This window comes from Equus przewalskii, chromosome 31 (genome assembly GCF_037783145.1).
Source record: "Equus przewalskii isolate Varuska chromosome 31, EquPr2, whole genome shotgun sequence".
Taxonomy (NCBI): domain Eukaryota; kingdom Metazoa; phylum Chordata; class Mammalia; order Perissodactyla; family Equidae; genus Equus; species Equus przewalskii.
The window spans coordinates 27,637,568-27,657,675 of NC_091861.1; the positions used below are offsets into that span (position 1 = coordinate 27,637,568).

Sequence of the window (20,108 nt, forward strand, 5' to 3'; positions counted from 1 at the left end):
TCTCCAACTTCCCTTAAAGAAAGATTTCTGCTAAATGTTTCCGTTTGTTTTCTTAATTTACATTCATTATTTCAAAAGAGAAAAATAAAAGTCTTATTTGTCTCTCAAGAAATGAGATGCTCAGGTAAGCCCGCAGCCACGTTCTGCGCAGACGTGTGAACTGCAAAATCGATGCCACGGTGAGGCGGGGAAGGCTCTGCACTCACATTGATTTTAAAATGCAAATCTGAACACAGCTAATCTTCACCGAAATATAATAGGGATAGCATTGATCTTTTCCCCTCGAGATCATATGAAAAATTAATTGAAGTGATGGTCAAGAAGTAATATGATATTATTTGAAGGCAGACGGTGATAAGTTAAAGATATGTATGTAATTTCCAAAGCAGCCACTAAAATATACGCACACAATGAGGTGCAGCTGAAAGTCAACAGAGGAGACAAAATGGAATACCAAAACTATTCAATCTGCCCGAAAGAAGGCAAGAAAGGAGGAAGAAAAGAACAAAGAACAGTTGGGACAAATACAAAACAGAGATGGTAGATTTGAATCCAACCACATTAAAAGCTCCCATTAAAGTGATGGTAGAGGGGCCAGGCCGGTGGGTTAGTGGTTAAGTTCGCACACTCCACTTCGGCAGCCAGGAGTTCACAGCCCTGGATCCCGGGCACAGACCTACACACCACTCACTGGGACATGCTGTGGCAGCATCCTGCATATAAAATAGAGGAAGATTGGCATAGATGTTAGCTCAGTGACAATCTTCCTTAAGCAAAAAGATTAACAATAGATGTTAGCTCAGGCCAATCTTCCCTACCAAAAAAAAAAAAAGTGATGGTAGAAAATTTGTGAGAAAAGTATCAGTAACAATGACACTGACCACCAACTAACATCTTTTCATATAAAATAGATCTTTCTTAATATATTTTAATGTGTGTTTGTCGCAGTTTCACCTGTGTTGCTTGGTAATTGGCTCCACGTGGAAGGAAAAATTCACTGGCTAATTCTCAACTACGGCTCCATCAGCAAAGTCCTTCAATGGTCAGAAACATAGTGGGTGCCCCCATGCTGAGGCTGCTGCCATCAGTAGAAATACTTGTTTATTTAACTGATGGCTGCTGCCTTCGTTAGGGTGCTAGGGACTCAGAAAGACATGCCCTGGACATAGCAAAGAGACACATATGCTTGTGAACTCTTTTTGCTCCTCTTACTAACTGTTCCTGTGAATCTGAAACACTTGGTGCCTCAAAAAAAGTAAGATTGAGTAAAGAAAGGTCAAGATGTTAGTCACACACACGCAAAAATCTCAATAAATCTGACATTAAGAAGAAAGTGGATATGATGTCCACACACCTATAGCTGGGGATATTTACAAGTCAGGGTTTCTTCATCTCACGAGGACGACAATATAACAACATTTTTATAGCAAAGCAGACTGAACTCCTGTGATAAATAACCCCCAGTCCCACACAGGCAGGCGTCCTTAAGAATTTCTGCTTTAATAACAAGAAAATTTAATTACAAAGCCAATGGGTTATGATGGACCCTCCCGGCTTCCCACACCCGTACCACAGCTGCATACACAAGTACCTACCCGTGTGTGTCCCTCTTGACTTGAAGGGACAGGAGAGGTCAAAACCTGTGTGGTTTAACATTTTCAAATAAGTAACACTTTCATGGGGGGTCCTTTGGCAACAGAGGTTTTAGCTAAGTCATTTCACCCTGAGGTGTAAGAAATCCTTTATTCATCAGTGATATCAAAATGGATTTTCTACTTAGGGTTGTGACATTGGACCACATGTGTGCCATATGAAGCCATCGGCTAGGACCACGACTGTGAAAAGCAATAGGATCTGAGAGTTCTGCCTGCAGCCCAGGGCACCGTTCCCTTCTCCCACCTCCTTGGCTGGCCTGAGGATCCAAACCACACCTGGATTCTTGCAATAATCTCCTGACAGTTTCCTCTGTTTCCACCCCCACCCCCAACGCTGAATTCTTAACACAGTCCGGGAGAGCCTTTAGAGATGTCAAGCCAGATGGCGACACTCCTCTGCCACACTTCACTCAGAGTCCTGATGTGGCCTTTCGGGTCCCCACGATGCGATGTTCCCCTCCTCACTCGGTGTGGCCTCCCCCTGCCATCCCACCATCCTTCGCTCACTCGGCCCAGCCGCCCGCCTCCTCCCGGGCTTTGCCTGTGCTGGACCCACTCTGAGCTCGGGGCCTTTACAGACGCGCTTCCCCAAACACCCACGTGTCCATGCCCGCACCACCTCAAGTGTTTATTTGAATGTCTCCCACTCAGAGGCCTACCCTAACCACCTTTTTAAAATTGCAAACCAGTCCCCCACCCAAGAACCCCTGATCAATTCCACCCCCTCCATATTAGCAATTATCATCCTCTGATGGCCAAGAATGTTACTATCTACCCTATTATGTAATTTTATATACATGTATAATTTATTTACACATTTACTTACCATCACTAGATGGTAAAACCCACAGAAACAAAGATTTTCATTGATTTTGTTTCCAGTGTCTAAACTGCGGTCATCATCAATAAGTATGTGTTGAGTCTTTAAAGGAAGGAACAAAAGGCTACGTTTTCATCAGGGGTCAGGCATGAAGAGCCCAGAGTGCCAGGATGAGCCCAGACTCGATGCTGAGGGCAAGGACAAATGTGAAAAAGATGAGGTAAAAGAACCTCCAAGAAGGGAAACTTTTGTGCATCAAAGGACACTATCAACAGAGTGAAAAGGTAACTCACAGAATGGAAGGAAATATTTGCAAATCATATATCTGAAAATGGATTGATATCCAGAATACATAAAGAACCCCTACAACTTGACAACAAAAAAAAATTTAAAAATGGGCAAAGGACTTGAATGGACATTTCTCCAAAGAAGATACACCAATGACCAATAAGTACGTGAACAGATGCCCAACATCACTAATCATCAGGGAAATGCAAATCAAAACCAAAATAAGATCACCTCATGCTCATTAGGAAGCTACCATCAAAAAAGAAAAAAACAGGAAACAATAAATGTTGGCTAGGATGTGGAGGAACTGGAAGCCTTGTGCACTGCTGGTGGGAGTGTAAAATGCTGCAGTCACTGTGGAAAACGGGATGGTGCTTCCTCAAAAAATTAAACACAGAATGACCACATGACCTAGCAATTCCATTTCTGGGTAAGTCCCCAAAAGAATTGAAAGGGACTGGAACAGATCTTTGCACACCCGTGCTCACAGCAGCAACATTCACACTAGCCAAAAGGTAGAACAACGCAAGTGCCCATCAGCTGGTGCATGGATAAACAAAATGTGGTCTACACCTCCAGAGGAATAGTATTCAGCCCTAAAAAGGAATGAAATTCTGACACACGCCACAACATGGATGAACCCCTGATGACATTATGCCATGTGAAATAAGCTGGCATGAAAGGGTGAATACGGAATGATTCCACTTATATGAGGCACCTGGAGTAGTCAAATTCATAGAGACAGAAGGTAGAAGGGTGGCTGCCAGCAGTGGGAGAGGGCAATGGGAGTTATTATTTAATGGGTGCAGAGTTTCAGTTTAGGCAGATGAAGAAAGTTCTGGAGATGGATGATGGTGATGGCTGCACAACAATGTGAATGCGCCTAACGCCACTGACTGTATCCCTAAAAATGGTTAGAATGGTAAATCTTATGTTACGTATATTTTGCCACAATAAAGTATAATAATTAAATATTTTTTAAAAGACCCCCAAGATGGTTCCCAATGAACCCTTACCCCACCCCCATATAGTTCCAGGTTAGTCTGCATGACCGATGGAATATGGCAGAAGTGGTGGTCTTTCCTTTCTGAGATTAGATTATAGGAGACACGGCAACCTCCTTGAATACACGCTCTCCATCAGCTGCCATGTCAGGAACGGTCCTATGGGAAGGACGCGGGTGAGGAGCTAAAGGCTCTTGCCCTTTCCACGTGAGTGAGCTTGGAAATGGAGTCTTCAGGCCGAGTCAAGCCTTCAGACACCTGCAGCCCCTGCCGACAGCTTGACTGCAGTCTCCTGAGACCCTGAGCCAGACCCTCTCCGTTAAAATCATTCTACTCAGCTAAGCCACTGCCGGATGCCTGACCCTCAGAACCCACGTGAGGTCATAAATGTCTGTTGTCTTAAGTTGCAAAATAAGGGGGTAATTTGCGACCCCGCAATAAGTAACCAAGGAAAGGGATAACAGAGAGGAGGCAGAACCGACTCACAGATTACTCTAGTATTCCAGCTATTAGGGAAAGGATCTGGACTAGGGCAGGGGCATGGAGGGCGGAGGATGGAACTCCTTCCAGGCATCTCTGGGAGGCGGGACGACAGGACTTGATACCCGATGGGATGCAGACAGGGATGAGGGGCGGGAGTCCAGGAGGATACTCAGATTGCTAACAGGGTTGCCTGGATATACTGCGAATCCTCAGGACACAGACTGAGATTGACCCCCACTCGTTCCTGGTCTCCAATGACAACCAAGCTCTAGCTGTTTCCTTGGTATATCCCAGCTCTACTCATCTCATCCTCCCTCCACACCCACCCCTGCAGGCAGCTCAAACCTCCCCTCCCCTTGCCAGGCTCTGCAGAGTTCATCTCTCTCCCCTGCGCCCCGGTGCGTATTTACACGCTCCTTTCATAGCACTTTCCAGGCGTTTGCAATTACTTGTTTCCGCTTGGATCACCTCTACTTTATTTCTGCCTCCTTGAGGAGGAAATTTGTCTTTTCCATCCTTATATCCCTTGGCTGTGCATACAGTAAGTGCTCAATACGTGTTCGATGGGAAAATGAGTGAAGAAAATAACTCCTCTCCACCCACCCACACAATTATTGGGCCACTGCTGCCCAAGGGAGAATTTCCTATGCCGGCCTGTTATATTCCTCCATCCAGAACGCCCTCCCCGAGATGAGCAAGCTTTCCTTACAGCCCTCCCGACGCGGCATCTCCTCCCAGCATGTCTGCAGCCCAGAGTGATCTGTTCCGGCGACAGACGGAGGCAGCCCTTTGCACAGACAGACATGAGTGGTGACCCAAAGGAAAGTCTGCAGGGGACAAAGAGAGGGTGCCTGACCGCCAGGACTACGTTCCAACCAAATAATTGGAGCAGTCTTTCTTGTCCTTGTTCTTAGGTTTAAAATATTAAACCCCCTTGCCCAAAAGTGCAAGTCCCGTGAGCTACAAGGGTTATAATTCCCAACCCCTTGTATTAGGTCTGTTTCTCTTGAACACACAACTCATTGACTCAACAATATGTACTGGGCTAGGCCTGCTGTGCCCTAGAGATGTAACAGCTGTGTGCCAGGGTGAGTCCTCCCCCACCACATCTGGGGGAACCTAGGGAATGGTTTTGCTCCCCTCTACCAATGTTTCAAAGAATATTTAGAGGGGCCAGCCTGGTGGTGCAGCAGTTAATTTCCCACATTCTACTTCGGCGGCCCCGGGTTTGCCGCTTGGGATCCCGGGGGGTGGACCTACACACCACTTGTCAAGCCATGCTGTGGCAGGCGTCCCACACATAAAGGAGAAGAAGATGGGCACGGATGTTAGCTCAGAGCCAGTCTTCCTCAGCAAAAAGAGGAGGATTGGTGGCAGATGTTAGCTCAGGGCTAATCTTCCTCAAAAAAAAAAAAAAAAAGGAAATAAATAAATAAATTTTTTAAAAAGAATATTTAGAGACAGGAATACAGCACAATGTCATTTCAAGCAGCAACAGCAGCATACAAAACCGTTTAACATGTAATACAATCCTAGTTCTGCCTCTATGTACAAGCGTGTGTCTATGTGCGTCTGTACGTGAGTGTATATAGATGCATATACATATATATAATCACACCCACCCACGCACAGAGACAAGACAGAAGTGAACTACATCAAAATGTCAACAGGTTGTATATATTTGAAGTTTTCCACAATAAAAAGTGAAAGGTTATGTTAGCCGTGGCAGCGGCATTATAAAAGCATAATATTCTTCTTTGTATTTTTCTGATTATCTAAAACACCTGCAATAAAAAATGGTATCAAATGTCATTTAAAAAGACACCTAATATGGAAAGAAATACAACAAGTGGTTAACCCCCCCGCTGAGGAGGAGGAGAGGAGAGAGAATGAGCCCTTTTTGCTTCCTTCCTATCCCCCCCACGTTTTCCTCAATATTCTGTAGCCTTCGTGTATCTTTAAACTGGGAAGTGGAACATATCGAAAAATGGAACTAATACATACAAGTGATGGACGGGATGTTTGTGTTGCCCCCAAATCCATACGTCGAAGCCGTAACCCCCATTGTGATGGTCTTTGCATGGGGGCCTTGGACAGGTGATCAGGTTCAGATGAAGACGTGAGGGTGGGGCACCCACGATGGAACTAACGCCCTTATGGAAAGAGGCCAGAGGCCCCTTGTCTTCCCTCATGCCGGGACACAGCAAGAAGGCGCTGTCGGCAAACCAGGAGGAGAGTCTCCCCAGACGCTGACTCTGCCAACGCCTTGATCTTGGACTTCTCAGCCTCCAGAGCTGTAGGAAATACACGTCTGTTGTTTGAGTCCCTGAGCCTGCGGCATTTTGTGATCGCAGCCCAAACTAAGACTACAGGCACCTGAGAACATGAGTATTCCCTCTACAGTGGCCCCTGCGGCAGGCTTTTCTCCGGGAAAATGACCGCGTACTTCTCTTGTCTACTCTTCTTTCTCTATTAGAATGTTTCTTTCACACCAAGCCCTTCAACATTCAGATTTAGACGGTAAAGCCTCTTACTTAGGTTGGAGACCCTCCTGCGAGGGCTTCTTCCAGGTCACGGGAAGCTCACCTCACGGGATGGGGAGCTGGACTTCCTGGGGCCAGAGCAGCTCTTCCTCAAAAAGTCACTGGCGAACAGGCCAAAGAGCCGTTTAACCCGCCAATCCTTCCAAACCTGTGTCTGGGATTTGGGTCCTCAGATATCCCAGGCTTCCTTCTGACTCCAGCAGCCATGACCCGAAAAGCTGGCAGACAGTGTAAGGAGTAGGTGGATTTGCAGGTCCTGACGCCCCCTGCTCTCTATTTGTGCACAGCCTCAGAAGCTCATACACAGGCGACCTACACCTGCACACCCTAGAGAACGAAATCACTGCTCCTGGCTCCTCAGGCCCTCTGCTCTAGCCGGCACCAGGACCCCTCACCCTGCTAGGGCTGCTGACATCCCCTCGTTCTGTGCGTTGTGGGACCCTAGGCCACTCCCCTGTCATGGGCTCCAGAGGAGAACTTCACAGAGCTCCTTGCATCCTTGCGCTGCCGACCTCTTCCCCCTCTGGGCTCCCTTACCTCCCTGCCCACCTTCTTAAACCCTTTCTTCTGCTCAGTTTAGGGATTCTCCATGGTTCTGGGCAAAAGGCTCTCCTGATGCTTTGCAATCGCCTTTTAAAGCAGGAAGCCCAGCCTACGTGTGCAGGTGTCTTGGGCTGAGCCCCTCCAGCTGGGAAAACAAACAGAACATGGCCTGCGGCCTACAGGAGGCAGAATGGGCCTTTCTTGGAGCTCAGGCCCCTTATGTATTTGGATGAACTCAGATCCCTCATGGATCCCGCTGGAAACTGTCAGGGCCGCCTGACGCCCTGGCCTTTGTGAGTTCTGTGGTGAAGGAGATTTAGGGTCCTCGCTGCCACCCGGGAGCCAGGCGGATGGACTGCGGAGTGGGGATCAGCACCAGGGTTCCTAGTCGGCTTCTCAGCACCACCCATGAGCCACATTCCTGGAGCTCCCACTGCAGCCAGCCAGGCCCATCCTCTCTGGCAACATTGTATTGATACAAATAGAGCTGTCACTGAGTTTGATTGTAAAAGAAAAAGATAAATGGGGGAAAGATTCTAGTTGCTACGCACGTTTCCTTTTGCATGTTACAACCATCGGGCAGAACCAGCGCCCCACTCAGGCAACATTAGTAAAAGCAAAGATGTTGCCTGAGCCATTCGGCTCTTCCTGGAGTTGTGGGCTGAAACAAATTATTATTATCACCAGCTTATAAACCCTTAAAAAAAACCTTAATGGAAATGCTGACAGCTCGTTAACTATAATGAGCGCCATCGTTGCAGGACACATTCCAGCAGACGGACGGCAACTGTGTTAACGCGATCTTTTGGTAACCCAGTGAGCTCGCCACCAGGATGATGGACACCAAGCGGCCAGGACCCTCACATCAGGACCAAGCACGCTGCAGTTTGTGAGAATTCTCCCGGCTCCCAAACTAGGCCCGGCAAAACCCAGTCGATTCACCCAAACTGACTGGTCCTGGAGAGGACGCAGCACCTCTGTGGGACAGCTGAGAAGGGGGGCAGTCAGCTCTGGGCATCAGCTGGGACCGCAGCCCGTTATCACAGACCGGCTGTTTGCTCCCGGTTTGAATCTATTTCTGGAGACTGTTTACCGAAGTGAAATTACTGATCCTCGTGGGCAGAGTTCAAAGCTCAAGAGATAAGTGAAGTTGGTGGCTAAAAAGATGCAAACCTGGGAAAATAAGGGGAAAAGAACGAAGTTAGATCAATCCTAGGAAAGAAGTCTTAAGCTATAAAAATCACATGGCAGGGCTGGCCTGGTGCTGCAGCAGTTAAGTGAGCATGTTCCGCTTCTGTGGCCCGGGGTTCCCTGGTTCGGATCCCAGGTGTGGACATAGCACCACTTGGCACGCCATGCTGTGGTAGGCGTCCCACATATAAAGTAGAGGAAGATGGGCATGGATGTTAGCTCAGGGCCAGTCCTCCTCAGCAAAAAGAGGGGCATTGGCAGCAGATGTTAGCTCAGGGCTAATCTTCCTCAAAAAGAAAAAAAAAATCACATGGTATTATTTAGACCATCAATTGATTTTAATTCCAAAGGTCTGAAGCCACTGTTTAAGAGAACTGATTAATACATGATATCCTCCCCAGCGATCTTCAGGAAGGTTTAGAAGAGCAAGTGCTCTGAGGGGCTATCGTCACAGGTAACGCTAGACTGAGTCCCCTGGGGACGAGTCTGCGGATTCCTAGACCTGGAGGAGTAGTGATACTTAGTGAGTCTAACTCAGACGCTTCCTGACTTTCAGTCTCTGTGTCTCTGGGGATTGGCTCATGGTGATCACCCCACAACAAGCTCTGTGGAAAGTTGATCCCATGGTCCCTGGCTTCTCTTGAAGGCTCCGTTACAATGTCTTTTCTTAAACTACTCTAGGGGCAAGTTCTGCCTTGACCATCAACCTTGGGTGAGGGGTGTTACAATCTAGTTCTTGCCCATTTGCATTTTCCTTGTTTATACATTTTAAGGGACATCAGAGAGAGAATCTTTGTCTTCTAATGTTTTACTGAACATTTCCATCACGGGATTTTCTTTTCCAGTCTTTGGCTGTCTTTTTTTCTTATCTCCTGCACCCCCAGCAGGTGACCGCTGCTGACAGCAGGCACAGGCTCTCTCTCTATGCGCACATTTCTCCAGGACCATCCAATCCCTTAAGCCAGCGGACACAGAGATACGTGTGTGAGTGTGCGTGTGAGTGTGTGTGCATGTTTGTGTGAGCCTAGTTTAATGTAACTGGATTCATAATCCGTATCTCTGCATCTGCTTTTCCCCCTTACAAACATGTCATGGTCACCCTTCTGGGTTAGTAGAAGATGCTATAATCACTTTTTTAACGGTTGCCTAATATTTCACAGTCTGAATGGTCAGCAATCCATTCAGCCATTCCCCTCCCGCAGGCACTGACGGTGTGCTCAGTTACTCACCCCTACGAACGAAGCCACAATAAATATTTGTATCCGTGAATCCATCCATGCGGGTACCTTTCTTCCTATAGGAGACTCCTAGGAATGTGCACGTATTTTTACTGATATAAATGGTGTTAGGTTACGTACCACATTCTATTTCTTACTCCCGTCTCTGTGCACTATGTTTCGGAGACTTAGTGATGTTGTAATTCGCAGGCCTCCTCTCTCCATTCCAAGCTGTATAATACTCCACAGCGAGCCTGCACGCCACTCACCCGTCCCTCCCCAGCGGGCTCAACACAGGAGCAGCACGACGCGGAGAGTGCTTCTAAAATACTACTGAAAGGCTAATGCACCCACGGGAAGAGCACTAGATAGAAAAGAAAGCATCCAGCCTTTTCAAACTCTCAACAAATTTGATCTTGAAAGATTGTTCTGACCCACCAGGGCACAGAGAGAAAGGGGAGGTTGGAGGGGGTCGGGTGGGGGGTTCACATTCGTTGAGAGTCTGCTGTACACGAGACACTTAACAAAAATCTTATTTGGTGCTCAACACAAACCCTAGAAGTAATATTTTACCCACTGATCAGATGACGAAACGGAGGGATGGAAGGGTGGAGGGCACCCATCGCACCTGGGGGACTGGGATCCAAAACCACATCTACCTGGCTCTGAGCCTCGGCCCTTCCCGCTGCTCCTTGTGAGTTCAACCCAGACTAGCTTCTCACTTCGTGTGCGTGTGTGTGAGGAAGATTGGCCCTGTGCCAACATCCGTGCCAGTCTTCCTCTGCTTTACGTGGGACGCCGCCATAGCATGGCCTGATGAGCGGTAGCTAGGTCCGTGCCTGGGATCCGAACCTGCGAACCCTGGGCTGCGGAAGCGGAGCATGTAAATTTAACCACTACACCACCAGGACAGCCCCTAACTTCTCGCTTTTTAGAAAGGATTCACAAGCATCATGGGGGTCATCAGGGGAGGTACATAAAGTACCCCAAGACTTTCCTTCTATAGTTTCATCCAAGGATTCTGAGAACACTGAAAGTTGATATTCTTCCCAACAAAAATGAACGGTTTTAAATTAATGTTCCAAGGAACTCTAAAAGTCTAACAAATGTACAGAGCTTTTTTGAGAAGATCCTCGTGGCAACAGGAACACGATTAGGGGTTGAATTCAGTTTTCCGGGGTCAGGCAAGAGGCCGGGCAAACTAAGATAGGAGGCATTGGGGAGTTGGGAGAAATAGGGTCGAGTCAGGACACTGCTGGCATAGAAGGGGTGGAAAACGAATGCTCTGGAACATGAGCAGATCTCTGCCCAGGGTCCCAGAACTGTCACGGGGTCTCTGGCCCGGCACTGAGCTTTCTCTTCCTAAACACATGGGATAGAATGAGTAATATGCCATGGTCAGTGTGTGTAAAGAATCTAGAAACCATCCTAAGCCAGTCAGTCAGCAGCAGCTACTAGGCCTGTAAGGCAGGCAATGGAAAAAGCCCAAAAGGAGAAGATGAAATGATCACCCCACAGGATGGCAAGGCAAGGAATGTCACCTGTTTGCATAATCTCCAGCCCAGGATCCAGAGTCCAAACAGAGGCCCTGAGATCACTTAGATTTTTTCAAGCGCACGGAGACCCGGCATCAGCTCAAATTGCTGTGTCGTCGTGCTATGACACCTGTGCCCAAAGCCACCATAGGCAGCAGGTGAGCCGACTAGCACTGGATCTGGGCCTTGAAGGACGGCCTAGTCCTAATAACCACACTTATGGCGAGCTTCCCAGGTGGCCAGTACGGATCTAACAGCTCGTGCATATTCTGTCCCTTCCTCTTCACAGTCATCTTGTGATTACAGATGCTAGGTATGTCCCAGGTGATACAGATGAGGAAAGGGAGGCTCAAGGAGATTAATTGACTCACTCTAAGTCATAAGTAAGGGCACAAGAACAGGAAATTGAATCCAGGACTTTTTACTCCAGAAGTCCTGCGTTCCCTCTCGTCCTCTGTGCTCAGCACCCCTCTAACTTTCTCACACACAAAAAAAGAGAGTAAGAGGAGAGAAACTCCAAGCAAAGGGCTTTCAAAAGCCTCAGCAGCACCAAAGTGCCTGGACTTTCGATGGAGGCCACCAGGGGGTGGTAGAGACAGAAAAGGAGGGAGGGACCCGATGGGACGGGCGGTGAGGGACAGGGAGCCTGGAAAAAGCCCGCAGGCAGGCCGAGAGGGAAGGGGGACGCCACCCTCAGAAGGCTGTGTTTCTTTTTCAGTGGAGGTGGAATTCACGTTACACAGAACTATTTGGAAGTGAATAATTGGGCGGTACTCAGTACATCCCCGGTGTCGTGCAACCACTACCTGTGTCTAGTCCCAAAACATTTTCATCATCCCCAGATAAAATCCCACCCCTATTAGGAGTCACTCCCATTTCCCTCCTCCTCGCAGCCCCCGGCGACCACCGCCTGCATCTTGTCTCTGTGCATTTCCCTTCTCTGGACGTTTCATATGATGGAATCACACAATTTGTGGCTTTGGTGCCCAGCTCCTTTCACTTAGCATCGTGTTTTCAAGGTTCGTGTTGTAGCAGGTGTCAGGACTTCACTCCTTTTTGTGGCCAAATAATATGCCATTGTATGGGTGGACCACAATCTATCTATCCAGTTGTCCATTGATGGACATGTGGGTGTCCCTACCTTTTGGCCATTAGGAACAGAGCTGCTATGAACATTCGTGCATATCATAGGAGTTTCCAAACTGACGTGTACTTGAGAAAAGACAGGAAAGGGTCAGAGGAGTAAAGGAGACCAATACTTAGCACCAGCAGGAAGAGGCTGAGCGAAGAGGAACGATTTGAGAGAGATCAGAAGCAGAACTGGCAGGATGTGTTCTGCATTAAATGTGCTGGTGGTGAGCAGATGGCAGGTGGCGAGAAGGCAGCATCCCAGGGGACTGTGAGGTCTCTTCCTTTGCCCGAAAGGTGATGATGAAGCCATGGAGGGAGGGAGAGCGAGGCTGAGGTTGAGAACATGAGTTCAGGGTTGAGTTTGAAGGACCACCAGGCACTCAGCTGGCAATGCAGTCGGCCCTCGGAGACTCCACCCAGGAGAAGGTGCGGGGCTCACAGCCAAGGAGGAAAGAAAGGGGGTGCAGAGGAGGGGATGGGGCTGAAACGCTGGGAGCCCAGCTGAGGGGAGAGCAGCTTCTGGACCACTGCAGGCCCACTCTGCTTTTCCTGGGAGGCGGCTCCAATTCTCCGAGCCTCTCAAGGTCCGGGTCATATGACACCCTTTTCTGGAGAAAGTTTGCACTCTGCGATGGCTTCTCTGTGGCACCCTGGTCCCAGCGTGATCCGTCATGCTGACTCGCAATTGTGTCGTTACAAGGGCTCCTCCTGAGTGTGAGTCAGGGATGCTGCCCATGATCTTTCTGTGCATCACGGACAAGGCACCGCGGAAATGCCGGCCAGAGGAGGGAGTGAAAGAGTGGGCGGTCTGTGAAGAGGACCGAGAAAGCACTGCCGAGGAAGGGAGAGTGCGGGGGGAGAGCAGTTGTGTGGAACCCAGGAGGAGAAACGTCCAAGGAGGAGGAATAAACCACACAAAATGCCGAAACCAAGTGAAATGGAACAAGAAGGTGGCCCTGGATTAGGAGGGAGGATGTCTGTGGGCTTCACCAGGGGGCCCCGGGGATGGAAGGCAGCAGGGGGCTAAGGAAGGGCCCTTGTCCCTGGGGATGGAAGGCTGCAGGGGGCTAAGGAAGGGCCCTGGGCCTGGGGACGGAAGGCTGCAGGGGGCTAAGGAAGGGCCCTGGGCCTGGGGACGGAAGGCTGCAGGGGGCTAAGGAAGGGCCCTGGGCCTGGGGACGGAAGGCTGCAGGGGGCTAAGGAAGGGCCCTGGGCCTGGGGATGGAAGGCTGCAGGGGGCTAAGGAAGGGCCCTGGGCCTGGGGATGGAAGGCTGCAGGGGGCTAAGGAAGGGCCCTGGGCCTGGGGATGGAAGGCTGCAGGGGGCTAAGGAAGGGCCCTGGGCCCTGGAGGCAGCTAAGGACAAGAAGAGGATGCTGAGGAGACAGGAAAGGCTCTCTGTTAGGAGGTGGAGGGAGGGAGGAAAAGAAGAGCTGGAGGCAAGTCAGAATTAAAAGAAAGGAATTCTTTCCCTTGAGGACAAGGAAAGCTTTATTCATTTGCAGGGTGGAGAGCGATGAAGAAGAGAGAAAAAGGGAGGTGTGCAGAGTGAGAAGAAACAGAGCACGAATGGATGGGAATGCTGGAACTGGGGGTCAGGATCCCAGAGGAGGCAGGTGGAGGGCCGTATTCTTTCTCAGCAAAAACTCCCAGAGGTGGAGTTTATTTTCATGGGCCAGGATTTGCTTTGACTGGTGGAATGCGGGAGAAAATGACGATGAACCAGCTCCAAGCAGAGGCCTTAAGAGGCCTGGATGGTCCTGTTTCCCATCTTGCACTTCTGCCCTCTGCCAGTTGAGCGGCCGGCCCAGGGGGCCAGAGCCTCATCAGCCAGCGACCTCAAAGGAGAGCTGGGGGCAGCCCTGAGCCTGACCTGCCATTTGGAGCCAAACCCAGCCAAGCCCCAGACCATGAAGGAGAAACCGGGGTTGTCACTGTAAGCACTAGAGTGTGGGTCATTCGTCACCGTACAGCAGAAAGGAGTAATGTATCTCGGAGGGGTCCAGGGCCACTGCTTCCTCGGCAATAGGAGGGGAAACAGATGTCTGAATGGATGCAAACAGACGCATTTGCAAGTGGGAGGAAAGGGACGGAGGAATTTCTCACCTGATGCACTTTGACTGTCTCAGCCCAACTCCAGGTAAGGTTGTCTGTAGAAAGGGGGCCGAACAACCCCGTGGACTGGAGGAGAGGCGCACAGTGTGGAAGAGCTGCAGGGGAGGGGGGAGCCAACCTGGAAGCACGGGAAGAACCCCGAGCCCTCGCCTGAGCCAGCTCACCAATGCACACATGCCCGGGATGAGAGGCACCCCCCCCCCACCCTAAAAGGCCTCAAAGACAGAGCAGGAAGAAAAGGTGGGAGGGAGAAGTTTCCCAAGTTCCAAATGAGAAGGAAAAATTTCAAAGTCTCCTTTTTGCCTGCCATGTCAGGGACACATCTCTGAGCCTGAGGCCTCCTGGTGCTGGGGACCATTGGTGACAAGAGGGATAAACAGCAACTCACGCTTCCTCCCTGCTCACCACGGTCTCTGCAACTGCTCTGGGCCACCTGTGTGGAACTGCCAGGCCGAGAGATGGACAGCCACAGTGGGTTGGGGGTCCAGGGCCCCAGGCCTCAACTTTCTGGTGGCACCTGTGTCCCACCGACTTCCCAGCTCCCTCTGACCTTTGCCGTGAGATGGCAAAGCTCATGGCAGGTACTATCCCTACACCATCAGCGGTGCCGAGACATTTTAGACACTCCAACAATTGCCCAGTAGCAACAACATGAAAAGGAAGAAACTGGAGATTTCTTATGACATCGTGTGATAGCTCCAAAAGATACCTCTTTGGTTATCTATCCAGAGATGTGTGTGTGTGCCTGTGTGTGCAGGGTTAGTGTAGCTTGATGCCAAAAAACCCAGAAAGCAGAGCAGTCTGCCAGAGGCCAAGCAGGGTACGAACAGAGCACAGACTGGGGCCAAGAGCCTGGGTCTGAACCCCGACCTGCCAGACTGTCACTTTGGGCAAGTGGCTTGATGACACTGTGCCTCAGTTTCTTTATCTGTATAATGGGGATAACGAGGGCCTACCTCATAGGAACCACGAGGAGAAAATACGTTAAGTCATGCAAAATTTCCGTGACATAAGTGGGACATAATAATCCTTCACTGCATCTTATCTCTGCCACTGAAGCTGTGACCACGGGCAAGCCGCTTACCTTCCGTGTGCCTCAGTGTTCCCATCTGTATACTGTGGATACTAATAGTACTCACTTCAGAAGGCTGTGATGAGACATACATGTGCTAGTATTTGTGAAATGCTCAAAAGAGTGCCTGGTACACAGTCAGTGCCATAAAAGCGATGGCTGGGCTTTCCCGCCTTTTAATCCATGGACAAGCCAGGCACGTATCAAGAAATATCCATTCATTTTTTCCCTGTGGTTCTCAACCACACCAAACCTAACGTCTTAAGACAACAAATGTTTGTAGTCCCCCATACATCCTGAAATGTAGCTCACAGATAAAGTAACCTAGCTATAGACACAATTGCAGAAAAATACACAATGGTCCAACTGTATCATAAAGGATTTCTAACAAAATAACGCATATTTCAATGTTGAAACGCTGGAGCACAGCTACATTAGGAGACATAATTAGTCAGATGCTTGTCCCTACTTCAAATGAGTAAGTTTGGATTTAAGAAACTAGAAGAAGCCACTTCCTACGAGAAGCACAGGATGGAGAAACAGCAGACATACAGGTGGACACCAGAATAAAGTCTAGTGTTTGAACAACGGTAACAGACAAACTTATTTATATGTGCTAAGAGAAAGCACAGGTGTGCCAGCCCCAGGGCTTAAGTTTGGCACACTCTGCTTCAGCAGCCTGGGTTCAGTTCCCAGGCATGGACCTACACCACTCGCCTGTTAGTGGCCACACTGTGGTGGTAACCCACATACAAAAAGAAGAAGATTGACAGTGGATGTTAGCTCAGGGCGAATCTTCCTCAGAAAAAAAAAAGAGAGAGAGATAGAAAGCATATGTGTCTATTTTATATACATATATACATTTTATATACACATGTATATATGCATATATGTATACAATATATGTAGATACATTATACATACATTATATACATATATGTTTATTTGTATATGCTAAGAGAAATGACCCTAACTAGAGGAGAAAAAGCATGCTGAGACAAATTACAGACAGTTGAAGTAGAAAAAACAAGTTTATAATGATGTTCTCACAAATGAATAGGACCTGGTTTCTAGGTGTAGCAGCTGAATAATCACTTCTGTTGTGACATGGAGCCAGGAAGTGACAAAGTACCATAGCCAGCTTGTCTCCCGTTGTGACATCCCACCACAAATGAAAGCTGACATTCGGCAGCTAGAACTTCAGAATTCTCACGGGAGAAGAGAAGAGAATGGGAAAAGAAATGGATGTGAGAGACTAGAGAAAGGCCATGCAGGGGACCTCCGGGAACAGCGTCAGGGAAAGAGTGAAAAAAGAGAAGCGACCCCCATGTTAATAAATAATTTCATTATTATCACAATATAGACTTCTTACCATTTCACATCCAACAAAATTTTAATAGATAGCACAGCAATAAAATATTTTAAAATAAGTTGTTAATAAAATCCAACGTTATCCTTGAAATGCATGTGTCTGCACTAATTTAATCTTTTGGCTCTAAGAACGTTTAAAGGAATCTCCACTCTCTGTTACACATTTGCAGCTGGCTGCCTTGCTTACGAAGAAACCCTTTTCAACTAAAGATGCAGTTAGAAATGCTAGACCGCAGTGAACAGGCAGGAGGCACACATCATGTTGCCCAATAACGTTCAGAAAATGTCTTTATTCACCAAAAATAAAAGGTAAATACACGAAGTGACGATGTGTTAATTAACTCGATGGGAGAAGCCTTTCACAATGTACAGGTGTATCAAATCATCAAGATGTACCCTTTAAATATCTGACAATTTTATTTGTCAATTATACCCCAATAAAGCTGGAGGGAAAAAAAAGAAGAAAATGTCTTTATTTTGTCTAAGCTTCCCTCTCCATAATAACATTATCCTATATTATTGACTATTCTTGTCATTTCATGTGAAGTATTACTACGTGGTCGATAGTATTATTATGTACTAACGTACTACTGGTTTGGCGGCCAGCCCACTGGTGTAGCGGCTAAGTTTGCATCTGCTTCAGTGGCCTGGGGTTCACAGGTTCGGATCCCAGGTGCAGACCTACACTCCACTCGTCAAGCCGTGCTGTGGCAGCATCCCACATAAAACCGAGGAAGACTATCACAGATGTTAGCTCAGGGCCAATCTTCCTCAAGCAAAAAAGAGGGGGATTGGCAACAGATGTTAGCTCAGGGCCAATCTTCCTCACACACACAAAAAAAACAGTACTACTGGTTTATATTTATAATGTGTTTAGTTCAGGGGGACAGAACACCGCCATGGCCAGTGACGAACGCCACCTCACAGGAGCTTCAGCGGGAAGGAGAACTCACCAGCTCACATTACAGGCCCAGCTTGATCCAGGGATGCGAATGCTGGCTTTGGGACTGTAGGTGTCTCCCGATCCCTCAGTTCCGCTTGCCTCCACTTGGCTTCATTTATACCAGCTCCAATCACCTAGCAGAGAGGTGGTACCAACAGCCCTGGGGGACACCATCTTCAGAGCAGCTCTCCTGAGTAAAGAGCACAGCTCTTTCACACCCTAACACCACATGAGCACTTCTCTGGTGAGGACTATCCTGGTCACCTTCTGTGAGCAGGAGAACGGTGTCACTGATTAGCGACTCCTGGGGGTGAATGTGGAATACATGCCATAGATTTATGGGGGGGGGGGGGGTAGATGCAGGACAAATAAAAAAAGGACGTGCGTACAGAATACCTCCAAAATCAGTGTCCAGATGGCAACTTTCGGTTTGCCCAGGTTTCAGAACAACAGCCAACCAAAAATCGCCATGTAGAATTTCACTGAACGGTCACGCATACATCTCAGAATGTTTAAAATTTCAAAAAACTCGAAATGACTATTTCTGGATGGTGATATTATGGATGGTTTTTATTTTCTTCTTTATATTTTCGTACTTTCTTAAAGAAGCATTTATCTTTTTTAAAAAGCAGAGAAAATATAGCTCCTAAAAGGAGAACTGAAAACTGTATATCTATGACATATATAATCCTGGGGGAAGCTATTTTTAATAAAGTACACTTTCCTATTCCTTTTTTCAGGTTTTCTGCAATGTGCACATGGCGTTGAAATAATGTGGGAAAACGTAACAAAATAGGATTCTTTTCAAGATGCATTCCCGACTCCAGGTGCTTCCTCCTGCTCCTGGAGCTTCTGGTTGAGTCTTATTGTCCAGGATCCAAGGAGCTACTTTCACATCTCCTTTTATAATTAGAACTTTTAGCACCAAAAACACTCCTGAATTGTTCGTTACTGGTTCAGTAACCAGTAAAATGCAATCAGATGTGTGTGGCGCAAAATGAGCGACCCAACCAAAAATTATTTATAGAGTCAAAGAGTAAATATTTTCTCTATTTGCTACTACGGTAGGCAGAGGAAGGAAGGTAGTTTGAGGAGTAAACAGAAGTTTTACATTTTTCTGATGAAACAGGAGAGGAATGATGACACAGAGGTTTCATTTGGAGCCCAACAGCTGCAAATGACAACGGAATATAAAACACCCTGAGCACTGAGACTGGCACATGGCGCTCAGTTCCTCCTGTCCCCTCCCGTCCCTTTCATACCTAAGATACGCAGGCCACGGACTTCAGGGGACGAGACACAGATGCAAATTCTTGCACATTTCCAATTCAGCATTCATGGAAGCGGCAGGGAACTTCGGAACGAGACCCTGAGATTACAGAATTTGACGTGTTGAGGAAACGCATCCCTCAAGAGGCTCTCCTCTTTGCCCGGAACGCCCCAAGCCACTAGCTTCCTCCAGGCAGGGCAAACTCCCACTCTTCTTTCATTTCTCATCTTTTTCCTCAAATATGAAGCCCACGGTATCGGGCAGTTCTCACTATGTTACACTGCAGTAACAAACAATTGCAAAAATCCAATGGTTGAAAACAACAAAGGTTTATATTTTCTCACCTTCTATATATATATGTCATCTGGGGCTTTGCACCAAGTATCTTCTTCAATCTGGGACCCTGGCTAAAGGACAGCTGGCTGAAATGCCCAGCCTAACTTCTCTGAACGAACTTAAAGAGACTCAGCTGCCACTCCAAGTAATAACTCCCTTGCTCTTGCAGGCATTCGCTCACCGTCATGTACGGAGCGCTCCAGTGTAAGTCAGCCACTGCACCAGCTGCCGGGAAGTCGGACTTGGGTGGGATACAGCACCTCTCATGAAGGAGCTCAGAGTCTAGCAGGAGTAAAAGGCAAATCAATTGACAGTGATGATGCAGGAAGGAGGTTTTGGTTCGGTGGTGAATAACAGAGGCACAAAAGAATAGTGACTTAAGAAAAGTTGAATTCTTTTCCATGGAAAAGCCCAGAGGTGGGCAGTCCCAAGGCTGGTGCAGCCACTCCACTCCACAAAGTCCTCAGGACTCAGGCTCCCTCGAACTCCCCACTCTGCACGCCTGGGACGGGCTCGGCCTTCATCCTCAAGCTCCAAGATGGCGGAAGAGTCACAGGGTGTCCCAAGCAGCAGGGTGAAGGAAGACAGACTA

At 48.1% G+C, this 20,108-nt stretch overlaps 1 long non-coding RNA gene across 2 annotated transcripts in view; it reads right to left on the reverse strand.

The window, feature by feature from the left end:
* The window catches only part of LOC139080601 (uncharacterized), a 58,239-nt gene that overhangs the window by 13,568 nt on the left and 24,563 nt on the right, over positions 1–20,108 (reverse strand). For both annotated transcript variants that reach the window (XR_011535216.1, XR_011535217.1), the window contains exons 4-5: positions 19,698–19,798; positions 19,173–19,279 (exon numbers count right to left, since the gene is read on the reverse strand). This is a non-coding gene — a long non-coding RNA (uncharacterized lncRNA). The remainder of the gene's footprint in view (positions 1–19,172; positions 19,280–19,697; positions 19,799–20,108) is intronic.